Source organism: Balaenoptera borealis, assembly GCF_965194805.1.
Source record: "Balaenoptera borealis genome assembly, chromosome: 2".
Classification (NCBI taxonomy): domain Eukaryota; kingdom Metazoa; phylum Chordata; class Mammalia; order Artiodactyla; family Balaenopteridae; genus Balaenoptera; species Balaenoptera borealis.
This window is the reverse complement of record NC_138867.1, coordinates 18,059,286-18,072,350: the sequence shown is the minus strand read 5'-3', so window position 1 is coordinate 18,072,350 and position 13,065 is coordinate 18,059,286. Positions and strand designations below refer to the sequence as shown.

Below are 13,065 nucleotides of genomic sequence, written 5' to 3'. Positions count from 1 at the left end.
CTGATGTTATCAATATAGAACAGGCTCCAAGGGCAGAGAGGAGAGAGGTGGGGTAGAGAGCAGATCTGGAAGGACAAATGGAAAATGTACAAACTAGAAATCACCAAGGAAAAGCAACCATTCAGCGGCTATCATTTTGCTTTACTTACTACTTCATCCATGTAAATATGATTAGGTTCTCCTCTTTCTGATACCTGATTCTGATACTTGGACAAGTTTGGACTAATTTGCCCCCAAAATTTGGAGCAATATAAGGAATGGCCTGATGTAAAATACTGAATATAAGATACACATAAAATTCATGTTGGGGTGACTGCAGACCATCTATAAATACAGTCACCCTCAGAGGAGCTGAATTTAAGGTATAATGAGGGCTTTGGGTGACTGCTGTTTAGGGCAGAAGTTCCAATCACATTAGGACATCATAGGCCAAAGAGCAAGCAAGCAACCAAGCAACAAAGATCATCTCAAATATAAGAACCAAATTAAAACTCACAAGAATAAATGCTCTTCGTGGTCGACTGTGACAAACACTCTTCTACTAAAATGGGGTAGGCTCGTATAGCATGCTTGTGATCTTTTGTTATAGGTTATCACAGTTCATATTAGCACAAATGTAAAATCTCAGAGAAATAAAATTGGCAGAAAAATCTAAAATTCAATAAATCTCTCAAGAGGAAAAATGGTATATGTGGAGGTTTAATAATGAATTTTATGTCTATCATTTCTTGAATTATTTAAGAGACTAGAAAGATATATATCAATATTTAAGGAAACACTTTCAACACATACAAAATGGCATAAATACCATATTATTTTACCATTATAATACATGTATTTGCAGATAATGCCTCGGCAATACCAAACTGAATGTCTAATGAAGAATGAAGCTGCTAAGATTTTCTCTAGTAGAGAAGGCAGTAAAGGGAACTGCTGTAGCTTTTATTATGAATTAGAGGAGAATCCTTCATGAGACAACTGAGTTTTCATGAATGTCAGGTTGACCCTGGCAAAATTGATATGTCTTGACATTTAGATGAGTTCTACAGAATGACGTGTACATGTTCTGTCATTATGCACACAATACATTTGTCATGTTTAAAGCACTTAAAATAATATTACTGTTGTAAGAGAGTAAGAACAAGTCTACTTTTAAGTACAAGCAGATTTCAGACTTGAAAAATGAAACAATGACATCTGATTTAAAAGTTGGATCTCAAAGCAAAACAGATCAAAAAGTCAAGCTATTGGAATAGTGTTACATGTTCTTATTTTGTAAAAGAACACTTTAAAGTTTTGACTTTCAGGGTAGAAGAAAGGCAATGTGCCATATTAAAAAGAAGACAGACAATTTTCATGTTGAGCCCTAAAAAACTGCTGATATCCAAACATTTTAACTTGCAAAGGAGACAAATTGCAAATGATATTCATTGAGTGCTTTCTATGTGCCAAGCACTGTTCTCAGACCTTCACATGTTTCCACTCATTCAGTGCTCCCCAAATCCCAAAAGGCTGGTACCGATAGTATTCCCATTTTACAGATGAGAAAATGAACACAAAGAAATTAAATAACTCACCCAGTGCTGCACAGGTAGTTAATGACAAAGGTTATACCTGAAGCCAGCTTGTGTGGATACAGAGCTGTGCTTTTAACCACTATGTCATTCTGTTTCAAAAGATGGAGTATGGGCTGGATGTGGACTCATTTAAACATCACTGGGTTTATGGTTTGTGATGCTTTGAAATGCTCTTCTTGCCCTTTTTTAAGAGTTTGAGGGGTCTCCAAGTCTAAGAAATGTGACAGCAAGCCAGTAATTCATCAGTTTACTATAAGCAATGCCTGAAGATGATTAATTCAGAGGCAGTGTGAATGCAAGACAACGGTGGACAAAAGACTGGAAACCAACAGGCTGGTTAACAATTTTTAGGAAATGTAGGCTTTTCCTAGCACAGTGACAATGGGAAATGGGAAGGGAGTTTACAGAGGAAACATTGCAAAAGGAACATACAGCTTCTGATTGGATATAATAGAGAAAGGAAGAAAGAAAGAAAAGAAATGCCCACCTTTCCATCCCAGTTAACTGAGAAAATTACCTTAAAATTGTTACGAATAGAAAATTTAAAAAGTCATGTTGAAAAGTATCTTAAAATTGAAGTTACAAGGAAAAAGTTATGTGTTTTATATGCTAACATACCCTATAGTAGTTTTTAAGTTTTTTATAAGAAATGAAATAATGTAAGTATGTATTTAATAAGTGCTTAATAAATGGTGGCTTCTATTATTATTTTATGAATTTTATTATTTATTTACAAATTCATTTCAGAAGCTGAATGTGACTATTTGAACTCTGAATAAATAGTATGACTATTCTTCTACATTCACCTAAATTTCTATTTCAAAGAGAATATATTTTTGGAAATATTTAATTTTGATTTTTACAAGGAATTCCTCTGCAATATTTGGGAGAGGAAAAATGTAAATACTAATAGCTTGTTCTCAAAATTGTTAATTAATATTATAACACATTCCTCCCAAAAATATCAATATAAATATTGTTCTCAGTTTTGCATAAGGTTTAAAAAGTGAAATGTGGTGATTTTACTTTCAAAATGATGTCTATAGTCACATAAATATGTACGTGTGTGTGTGTGTATGTAAAACATCTGAGGGACTCTACATTGTTCCTACTGTTGATTTCAGAAAATTCAATTCACTAAAAGTAAGTTTATACATTTGAGCACATGCCTGCAATGATACTTAAACAAAACAAATAAACTAAACACATGATAACAGGAACCTTGTCACATTCATGTGTATGTTTTCCAAGGCCAGGCAGAGTGTCTTGCACTTGAAGGTGATGGATAAATGCTTCTGGAAAACAAGGGAATTCAGTTGATCCATGAGGTAGGTTTGCTCAAGATAGGCCTTTCACACTCATAGGAGAGTTTCCTGTACTAAAGGTTTTTAGCGGGTATACCTTTGTTTTCATTTTCATTGTTACCTTCCACAACAGGAAATATAGTTCCTTGAAAATAGTAAGTATCTGTAATATCATATGACACACAAGAATCTACATGTCTCCTCTCTTTTTCTCTAGAGGAGGGAGCACTCTCTGCTCTCCAGAAGAAGGAAGAGCAGCAAATCTGACAGGTGAGAGCCTGGAATTCACTGGGCTACACTGCACGAGTGGAGAGAGCTATCCATCCCTCCACCATGACGTGGCCTCATCTTCTTTTCCTGCATTTCACATGGGGAACATCCTTGCCCTGTCCTAAGCTTCCTGCCTTTAAGCCCTGAGCATTCATGTACGGATAGGTTCTGGGCATGATTTCCATAGGCAGGAAACTGTTAGTGTGAACAGTTTGGTGACTGAGGAAGTTGACATGAGGGTTCTGAAATGGAGACCTGCTATATTCCATTTAGAGGTGACTGATGGGCAAAATACAAGAATAAGAGAGTTACTTTGGCACTAGTTCTAAGACGTTATTAAGTTGAGCTTTAACTGAGAATTCTCATCATCAGGGGTTTGGGGTCACCTTCTAGCAGTTAAATATTTTGAGACTTTAGTTAAATATCTTGTGGGTGTATTCTCTACTTCACTTGTGCCTCAGAAGGGAGAAGGAGACAACCTCAGTCTTCCCTCATCACCCAGGTCCCTGGTCCTTTAGAATGAACCAGCGTGTTATTCTCTAAAATATTAATCTTGAATACATTGACTACCATGTGGAATAAAACATAGTATGTGGAGAGATCAAGGCACCACGCGAACGTGGCACATGTGCATACTGACAGCCAACATTTTGGTTGCACATGACTTTGTAGGCAGATTATACTCTTTGATTATATGAAAAAGAATATATTTTGATTATAGTCAGGTTTCATTCTAAATAGGAAGACCTATATTTGATATTTTAGACGTCCATGATTGAAACCTTCATTAGGCAGGGAAAAGAGAGAGAGGGTTGTGCTAGGCTATTAACCATAGTATGCATTATCTATTCTACGTATACCTCAGTGCTCAGCCCTCTAAATTTTATTCTTGAGATCTGAAGTCTGGTTTTTGTAATTCCAAGGAAAATCTTTTCTCTAGCAACAGAATTCAGCCTTTGCAAATCAATTAACTCTGGCTTTTAGAGTATTTCCCAGGAGTGGATATAATAATAACAATCGGGCTTCCCTGGTGGCGCAGTGGTTGAGAGTCTGCCTGCCAGTGCGGAGGACACGGGTTCGAGCCCTGGTCTGGGAGGATCCCACATGCCGCGGAGCAACTAGGCCCGTGAGCCACAATTACTGAGCCTGCGCGTCTGGAGCCTGTGCTCCGCGACGGGAGAGGCCGCGATGGTGAGAGGCCCGCGCACCGCGATGAAGAGTGGCCCCCGCTTGCCACAACTAGAGAAAGCCCTCGCACGGAAACGAAGACCCAACGCATCAATCAATCAATCAATCAATCAATCAATACAATCAAAATAATGGTCATGGTTTTGTGAATGTTACCTGTCACTGTTCAAGGGTTTTGTTTGCATTAATCAATCATCATAATAATGCTCTGCAGTATACACTATAATAATCCTGTTGGGTTGCAACCTCGAGACTTTCCCAGGTGAAAACTGAAGCTAACCTCCATACACAGAAGGCAAGGAGAGACCTACGAAAGAGGCAGACCACTCCAGATTTGTACATGGCATGTTTACTAAGCAAGGGAACTGACATAAGAGGCTTGTCTTGAGCGGCTGCAAGACGAGTAGATCTCTGTCCCTGTCCACCAGAATCTTAAAGCCTTTATAGAGACCTCACCTGGGCTCAGTCGCTATCAAGATGGTCTCAACAACACCTTACTCTCTCAAGGCTTTGTCCTTGGAACAGATCCTGTGGTAGGACCAGGGGGCAGAGCATACGATCCAAGGACAGGGGAATGGGTGAGTAGCTTGTGATTGCCGAGGTCCACCTCGCCAGTCAGCTGGTGGTCACATCCTCTCAACTACCTCCTCCAACAAATCCATGTTGCATTGATGAGGAAACTGAGACACAGGAGAGAAAGTGACTTGTACAAGTAAAAGGATGTAACCAAGATTTGAACTAAGTGTTCTGGCTCCATGTAAATTGTTTTGAAGAATATGACTACATTGTTTCTGCCCAAAACTCTATTTGAAGCTTAAGGATGGCCTCATTTTCATTTCCACAAGATCATCTTCCCATGGAGTCACATGCTCCAGAGCAAAACTACAAGAGTATGTACAGTGTTTAAAACATAGCAGAGTTAACAACTCCTTCGTTTAACACGTCCAAATATTTTCTGCAGTATTGGTTTTTGCCCCAAAAAACCTGTTCATGATCAGACTGCATCCTGATTTTGTCTCCTGCTTTTGTGAACACGATAGACAAAGCAATGGCTACTTTCCAGGTCATGAGATTAAACAGCAAAAAACATTGCACAGCAAAAAAACAAGTAAGCAAACAAAAAACTCAAACAGAGTTTAATTTAATTACTATCTTTCACAGGAATGAGTTAAACCCAGTGGTGATGCTTATAGGTATAAAGGGAGGAATCAATTAAGGGAAGACTGAGGATAAAATGAAGAAGGGATGACCAGTACATTCTGGAGACTACAGAAGAATTCAGAAGGAAGCAATAACGGCTGTGGATCATAACAACTGCATAATCAACATCAAGAATGACGTTTACAAACAACCACCTCCATCAACAACAAAAATTGTCTTATGTCCCCTTGTCTTTCTTTTACAGAAGACTGCAAATATGTGTAATAATGCAAAAATATTGTATTCCAGAATGGTGTATAAGCATAGAACTCTGTTGTCAAAGAAAGAAATTGAATTGAAATTTTAAGAGTAAATGACATTTCAAGTTATATTATTAAAATTTTATATTAACACCTATATTAAATATAGAGAAATTTTTAAAAATCATAATACTGATTAATGTGATTGATTAGTGTGAAATACTTTTATAGACTCTTATGACTAAATGAAATATTATAAGGGCTCTTTCAATAAATTTATTTCAATAAACATTTTAATACTGTTCTACTAACATACCAAATTATGGCTACTGTTATGTTTAAGCAATCTGAGTAAACATAATGTTGATATTCGGATCATAATTATTTTTCTCTGAGAAACTATTATACTGTATTAGGTTTTAATGCCTTGAATTATATTTTAGTTCCAATATTGCATTAACGTAAATTCAAATACAGTCTTTACAAGTCTCATATAATATAAAGTGCAGAATACAATGTACTTGAGGAATTAAAGCTTGAAGCAATAATTTAAAAAATCAATTGTTAATTAAGGTGGCAAATTTATTTTATTATGCACTTTTAATTTTAAATCTGTAATTGTGTTTCCACACCTGCTAATAAAGATGTAAGAAAGCAGTGGTTTCAATCACATTTGCAGGGATGTTAAATCACTGCCCTTGAGAGGTCTGATTTTCTGGTTTCTAATACATGTCTGGATTGATCATCCTGAAGGGAAGGCAGCTTTCCCATTTTCTAATCATGCTTAGAAATCTATAAACATTTAAAAATCTTCAAATTAGACATTATTGGTTTCTCTGCCATTTTTATTTTCAGTGACTAACGAACGTCAAGAATAGGGAGATCATTTCCAAGCAGTTACTGAAAGTAAACTGATTTATTACGCCATGACCTATAATACAGGAATACAAGGTACATTATACGATTTCTATTGTTATATGAAATTGGGAAGTTCTTTTCAGAAAAATCAATAAAATTTTGCACACTTGCAGTGCTATTAGAATCTGAGTTCTCTGTTGCTATATAAATTATGTTTTAGATATCATAAAATTATTCCTCAGATAATGTTTATATCCAACAACTCTTTTCCATACTTTTAAATAAATACATACAGGCTAAGGATTAGTAATTACATTATATTTCAGAATTTCATTGTTCCTCCAATCACTAAAACTGTCTTTGTATTAAGCTCTTAGCAGAGATTATGAGTAACAGCCACATTTTACTATTTCTCTAGTCCTAGCTATGCACAGGCACTCTGATTGTTACAAGTTGTCCTTTCATTACAAGGAGCAATGCATCATCAGTGACTCTAAGCTTAATAGAATTCTTTTCCTTGATTACATCCCGTGTGAGGCATGGAGTTTGAGTTTTTTAGGAGAATGTGCATCTTTGTTCTGCTCTTTCATCCTGTTTGTCCTCATAGACAGATAATGAACCAGGCCTATTATTTTAGCAAACTTAAAATCCTAATGGTAACTTGAGAAAGAGGAATGTGTTCTACTTTGCTAACTCTCCTAAAATAATCCATAAATATCATAATAAATATTCTGAAATCATGGTTGGGGAATAAAGGTAATGTTGCCTTGCTGCAAGGAAAAGACAGGGATAATGTGAAATGGATAATGTCAAAATTACAGATAGCCTGGAAATGTTTTATGGATTCAAAAATATACAAAATTGAGTGTTGTTCATCAAAAATAATGGAAAATAGGATCAGTTTACCTAAAGATTATTTCAGTTAAGGATTATGTAAGTCAATCTGGCTACTGTGCATAAGGTAGCAGTGGTTACCAACATTTTCCATCTCCAATTCCAAGGCTCATCTTTTATTCAGCATACATGTTTTATACAACATCTATAATCTGCTATGATTCTTAAATGTCAGGAATGGCATAAATGGCTGCCTCTACTTAAAAAATATAACAGTAATTAAAAAAAAATCAAGTCATTTATATACACATTTACTATAATGTGTATGGAAACTGAGCACGTTACACTAAGAGAGGTAAGACAAAGGCAAGTACTGTATGATACCACTTATATGTGGAATCTAGCAAAGCCAAACTCATAAAAACAGAGAGTTAGATGGTGATCACCAGGACATGGGGGTTGGGGGAATGGGATGGATATTTTTTGAGGACACAAATTTGCAGCAAGTAACAAATAAGCCCTCTCTAATGCACAGGACAGTGAACATAGACAACAATATTGTATTATAATCACCAAACTTGCTAAGAAACTAAAATTTAATTCTTCCAACCACTAAACAGAAAGGATAATTATGTAACATGATAGGGTGCTAAGTATTGCTATAATTATAATATATATTATAATTATATTATAATATATAAATGCATCAAAGTAACATGTTATATACCTTAAATTTGTAAAATGTTATATGTCACAATTATTTCAATTAAAATATATAAATAAATAAAAACAAAGAAAGATGCTAATTATCTTGTATTTTTTGGTATCTCCATTTCATGTTTTGCTATTTCCCACTCGTTTAGATAATTTCCATTTGGCAAACATCTACATATTTTAAATGTCTCTACTTTCTCTAAAAAGCTTTTTCTCTATTACCCAGAAACGACCGGTCAAGTTTTCTCCCCTGTAAAGGATTTTCTCACAACCTTCATAAATGTAATTTAGAACCTCTGTCGAACCATGATTTTATAAGATAATGGTTCTTTAAACTTAGACTGATTACGTATGTCAGAGGTGAATGAGTAACACAATACAGAGACTGTTGAACTTACTATGCCTTCATAGCAAAACTGTTGGTTAAATGGTCGTGATAAGTAGGGCCCACAGAAAAACTAACTAAAACTGGTAAACGATACAAGTCAGGATGATAAAATCAAAGGGGTAAATGTAAAATACATTATCAATATGCATGAAACTTGTATTGGAATGCTGGATAAAGAATTCACAACTGTTAGAAATTGGTCAACCTAAAGAAGACATTATTATTTTCAAAAGCTACCTATATTTTCCTTGGATAAAGGCAGATCAGCACTACCCTTTTCGATTCTCTTCACAACACAGTATATAGCAGTGATAGTGGCAGCCATATGGCAGCAGGCAGCAAACTAATGATGTTTACCACCAAACAAAAAGGAAAAGACAGTAATAGGAATGTAGAGTGATAAGAAGGATTGAAGGATCATTACCTTACATGATACCCAATCTGAATTGTACACTGTGAACAATTCACAATTATCACAGATCACAGGCACTGCTGTTCTGCTGTATTTTTCTGGGAAAACTCATTTGTTCTATTCATTTTTGTGTGTACTGACATTTAAAACACATAAAATATTTTTAAAACTAAAACTAAAAAGATGCTACCAAAAAAAAATATTTAATTGAAGTAAAAATTAGAAGACTCTTATCTTTGCCACTGCCCTTCCCAATTCTCCAGAGGTTGCTCCTATTAGATATACTTTTGCAAAAGTAAAGTTTCATCACCACAAAAATCTTTCTTTCTTCAACCTTTTCAGTGAAAGTGCCCTTTACAGTTTTGCTCTAGTGGATGCCTGGATCTCCCCTGAGGACACTACTAACTTCCCCTGCAGGGCTCCAAAGTGGGAGAGGATTTTGGTTATGTTTTATTTTTGCTTCCTCTATATTTCTCTTAGCACTGAGCTTGTTAAGTCAAATGGGGTTTGTATCAATATTTGCACTTCCTTGTTCTTTTCAGTCTATTCTCAGTCTTACACAGAGATTTGAATCCCGTGTTATCAGGTATTATCTCTTAGGACCTCTCATCATTGCATCATCTACAGATACCCTGGGCTCTCACTGATTCTTGATGTCTCTAGTTCCCACTTCACCGTTACTTTGGCTGTCAGAATTTTTAATGATTTTAATCCTCAGAGTGAACAGAAAATCTAACTATACTGTGGCTTCTCAGCTTCCTGAACTATTGTGAAGTTCTTGTCTTGCATACTCCCCAGGCCACTCAGTTCCGTAGTCATGACCTAGTCCTTGGCATTACCTATAATAGCAACTCCTCCATAATCTCAATTTCACGCATCACACTCTGTCAGCTCGACTTCCTGACTTCTTGCTTGTACTCACTGCCTCAAGCAACCCCACTCCAATAAGCCATTATGCCACCGGGACGTATATTTATTGATCCCACATTATTTTCACTTTCCCTCATCAAACTTATATTTTTCTCTTCCATAAAAACCAAGCTTAAATTCCACAGTCAGTTGTTTTAATGACTTCCCTGCATATACCCTCGACTACACTATTCTTCTTCAATTTTGTCATGCAACTTGGCTGTACCCTGACTCTAATTAAATAATTCTTTACTAATCCAGTCCTGAATCTGAGCACTGCCATAACTGGAGAAAAACACATAACTATACTGCCTGATCTCGTTTTACATTCTCCTTAAACCTTAAGGAAATTCAACTTTCTATTCTTTTCTCTCCTACTCTTTTAAATGACTATTCTATACTCTATCTTTCCTGCTCTCCTCAAACATTCATCATCTCCTCCCTCATACGCAAATGAAGTTGATGGACCTGCTTCCTAATTTGCTGAGGAACGAGGTCCAATCGCCTGTCCTCACACCTATGTTCCTGATAGCATTTATACCTGCATACTCTGACTTCACTCCTATTAGTGTGTCTAAGGCCAACACCTCCACTTATGTAACGTTGGCAAAGGCCTCTCTCCAGGGTCTTGATCTCTATATGAGGTCTCTTTGCAAAGAAAAGGGCTCCTCCTCCTCTGAGTGGACTTAGCCCTTTGTTGAGATACAAGCGCTGACAATAAGCCTGAGCTAGATGACAGTTCCCCTCGCCTCCTGAACTCAGTACCCTCACGTGCTACACGATTCTAAGTAGGGAACCGGTCGCGTGCTTACTCAGGAACATCTATCTGGTATTCCTGTACTCTCTGTCTCATGCCATCAATTTCCTCTCTCTACTAGATCACTCCTATCCTGCTGTTATTTATTCTACCCTAAAAATATAATCTCTCTTGACTCACCCCTCCTTTTGGCTCCCTTACATTTCTATTTTCCCCATTGCAGCTAAAATTATTCTAAGAGTTTTTTATACTCTTTCTAATTCTGCTTTCCCCAATTCTGCTTTCTTAAAACCACTCTAAGTGGCCATTCTCCTTTTCCACTTCACTGAAAATATTTTTTAGTGAGGTCATCAACGTTTTCTACTGATAAAGGTAAGGCTGGTTCTCAGAACTTATGTATATTGGACAAGTCGATAGTTCTCTCTTCCTGTAAACACAGCTTCACAAATAGTACCCTCTGTGTATTTGATCCAATCACTCCTCATTCCTTTTCATTGCTGTCATACCACCATGGTCCAAGCCACCATCCTACTGAACTTGAATTATGGCAGTAGCTTCTTAGCTGGTCTCCCTGTTTCCATCCATGCCACATATCAAGGGTATTCAACATAAATCACAGTAATTATTTTAATATACCCAACCATTAAGTTACTTTTCTGTTCTCAACTCTCAGTTGTTTTCCATGTCACTCAGAGTAAAACACAAAGTCTTTATTTATAATCATTGCAAAGAATTAATAGCTTCATTACCTCTCAGATTTAATTTTCTTTCTCTCAAACGTATCTAACTCTATCTCCTATCATAGGTCTATAATACTGTTTTCTCTAACTTTATTTCTTTGTTTCCAAGATATTTCTAAAATTTCATCCCTCATCTCCTTCAAGCTGTCACTCAAACATCACATTCACAGTGAGGCCTCTTCTGACCAAACTGTGTAGGACTGCATCTCTCTGCAAGGACTCCCACCTGCCTTGCTTTATTTTTCTCCTCAGCACTTACTACTTTTCCCCATATTACATTACATTTATGAACTCTCTTACTTTCTAGAATGTAATTTCATTGAAAGCAGGGAGGTTTTTTCTGTTTTGTTCATTGTTGTACCTTCTCAAGCCCCTAGACTAGTTCTAGGCACATAGTAGATAGTCAATAAAAATTCATTAAATTGAATTGGAGTCTGTGTCAGACATTATTCTGGCCCCTGCAACTATAATGTGAACAAGTCATCTTTAATCTAATATCTTCATAATTTTCCTGATGCCCTCTAGTTTATATATTTTAAGATTTTTTTACCTTAAAAAAGAAAACTAGACATATGTTATATGATACCTCAGTAATAAAGACAAAAATCAGCATAACCATCTTTAATGATAAACTTTAAGGGGATGAGTTGTAGAAGTCAGATGATTAGTGTTCAGACATAATTTTTTTTTAATTATTTATATTACACGTACAGTTCATACTAATGAGATTCTGTCTTTGAGTTTTGTCATAAAGTTTCTTATTTGAAAGAAAAAGAGACTAATGTAAACTATGGACTTTGGATGATAATGATATGCCTGTTTAGGTTCATCGATTGTAACACATGTCTGACTCTGGGTAGGGCTTCTACGGGTGGGAACAGGGAGTAATGAGAACTCTGTACTTTCCACTCAATTTTGCTGTGAGCTCAAAAGTGCTCTAAAAATAAATTTTATTAATTAAAAAAGGAGAGATACAAGTGAATATGATTGTGGATTCAATCTGGAAATGATTACGTTTGGCAGTTATACACCATATTTGACTAAAAATCACCAAAAACTAATAGAAGGTGAGTGTTTGTCCTTGGCAATTAGAAAAGTTTAAACCTCACCTTTGACCCGTGTGTTATGCTTGACTTAACTGTAACGACTGAGTTACTTAACTGTTATTTGAGCTTATCAACATGCAATATTATTTGTACCATTTTATTACATGATGTGGGATTTTTTTGATACACACATATATATACTTGCAGTATACCTAACCAATTTTTCACATCCTGCTCTTCACTTTTTATTATCTGTACCATTTTTTAGAAATGAATTTTTATTTTAAGTAATCTATGTACTATTTTTAAATAGGTAATATCATGTGTGAAACATTTGTTATTTTATAAGACATGGTAATCAGCATATATAAACCCATTTAAGCCACACAATAATTCATACAAGAGTTATGAGTAGGCATCAATACTACAAGCTTATAGTAAAGAAAATAAGCATTAAAATGTTAATTCTCTCAAGCTTCTATATATAATGAGTTGTAAAGATGAGATTCAAACATAAGACTGTCCAATGTTAAAGGATCTTTATGTTCGTAATGTCTTATTATATTTAATACAACTGTATTGAAGTTACTGATTAGAAAACAAAGAAAATACTAAAAAGAAAAAAGTAACCCATGCCGAATAAGGCAAACTGTCGACATTTCAATGTA

At 35.7% G+C, this 13,065-nt stretch overlaps 1 long non-coding RNA gene across 1 annotated transcript in view; it reads left to right on the top strand.

Moving 5' to 3' along the window:
- Nucleotides 1-6,588, top strand: part of LOC309623718 — a 929,788-nt gene extending 923,200 nt beyond the window's left edge. Inside the window, exon 20 of the long non-coding RNA XR_014241493.1 lies at nucleotides 5,501-6,588. This is a non-coding gene — a long non-coding RNA (uncharacterized lncRNA). The remainder of the gene's footprint in view (nucleotides 1-5,500) is intronic.
- The last annotated feature ends 6,477 nt before the right edge of the window (nucleotides 6,589-13,065 follow it).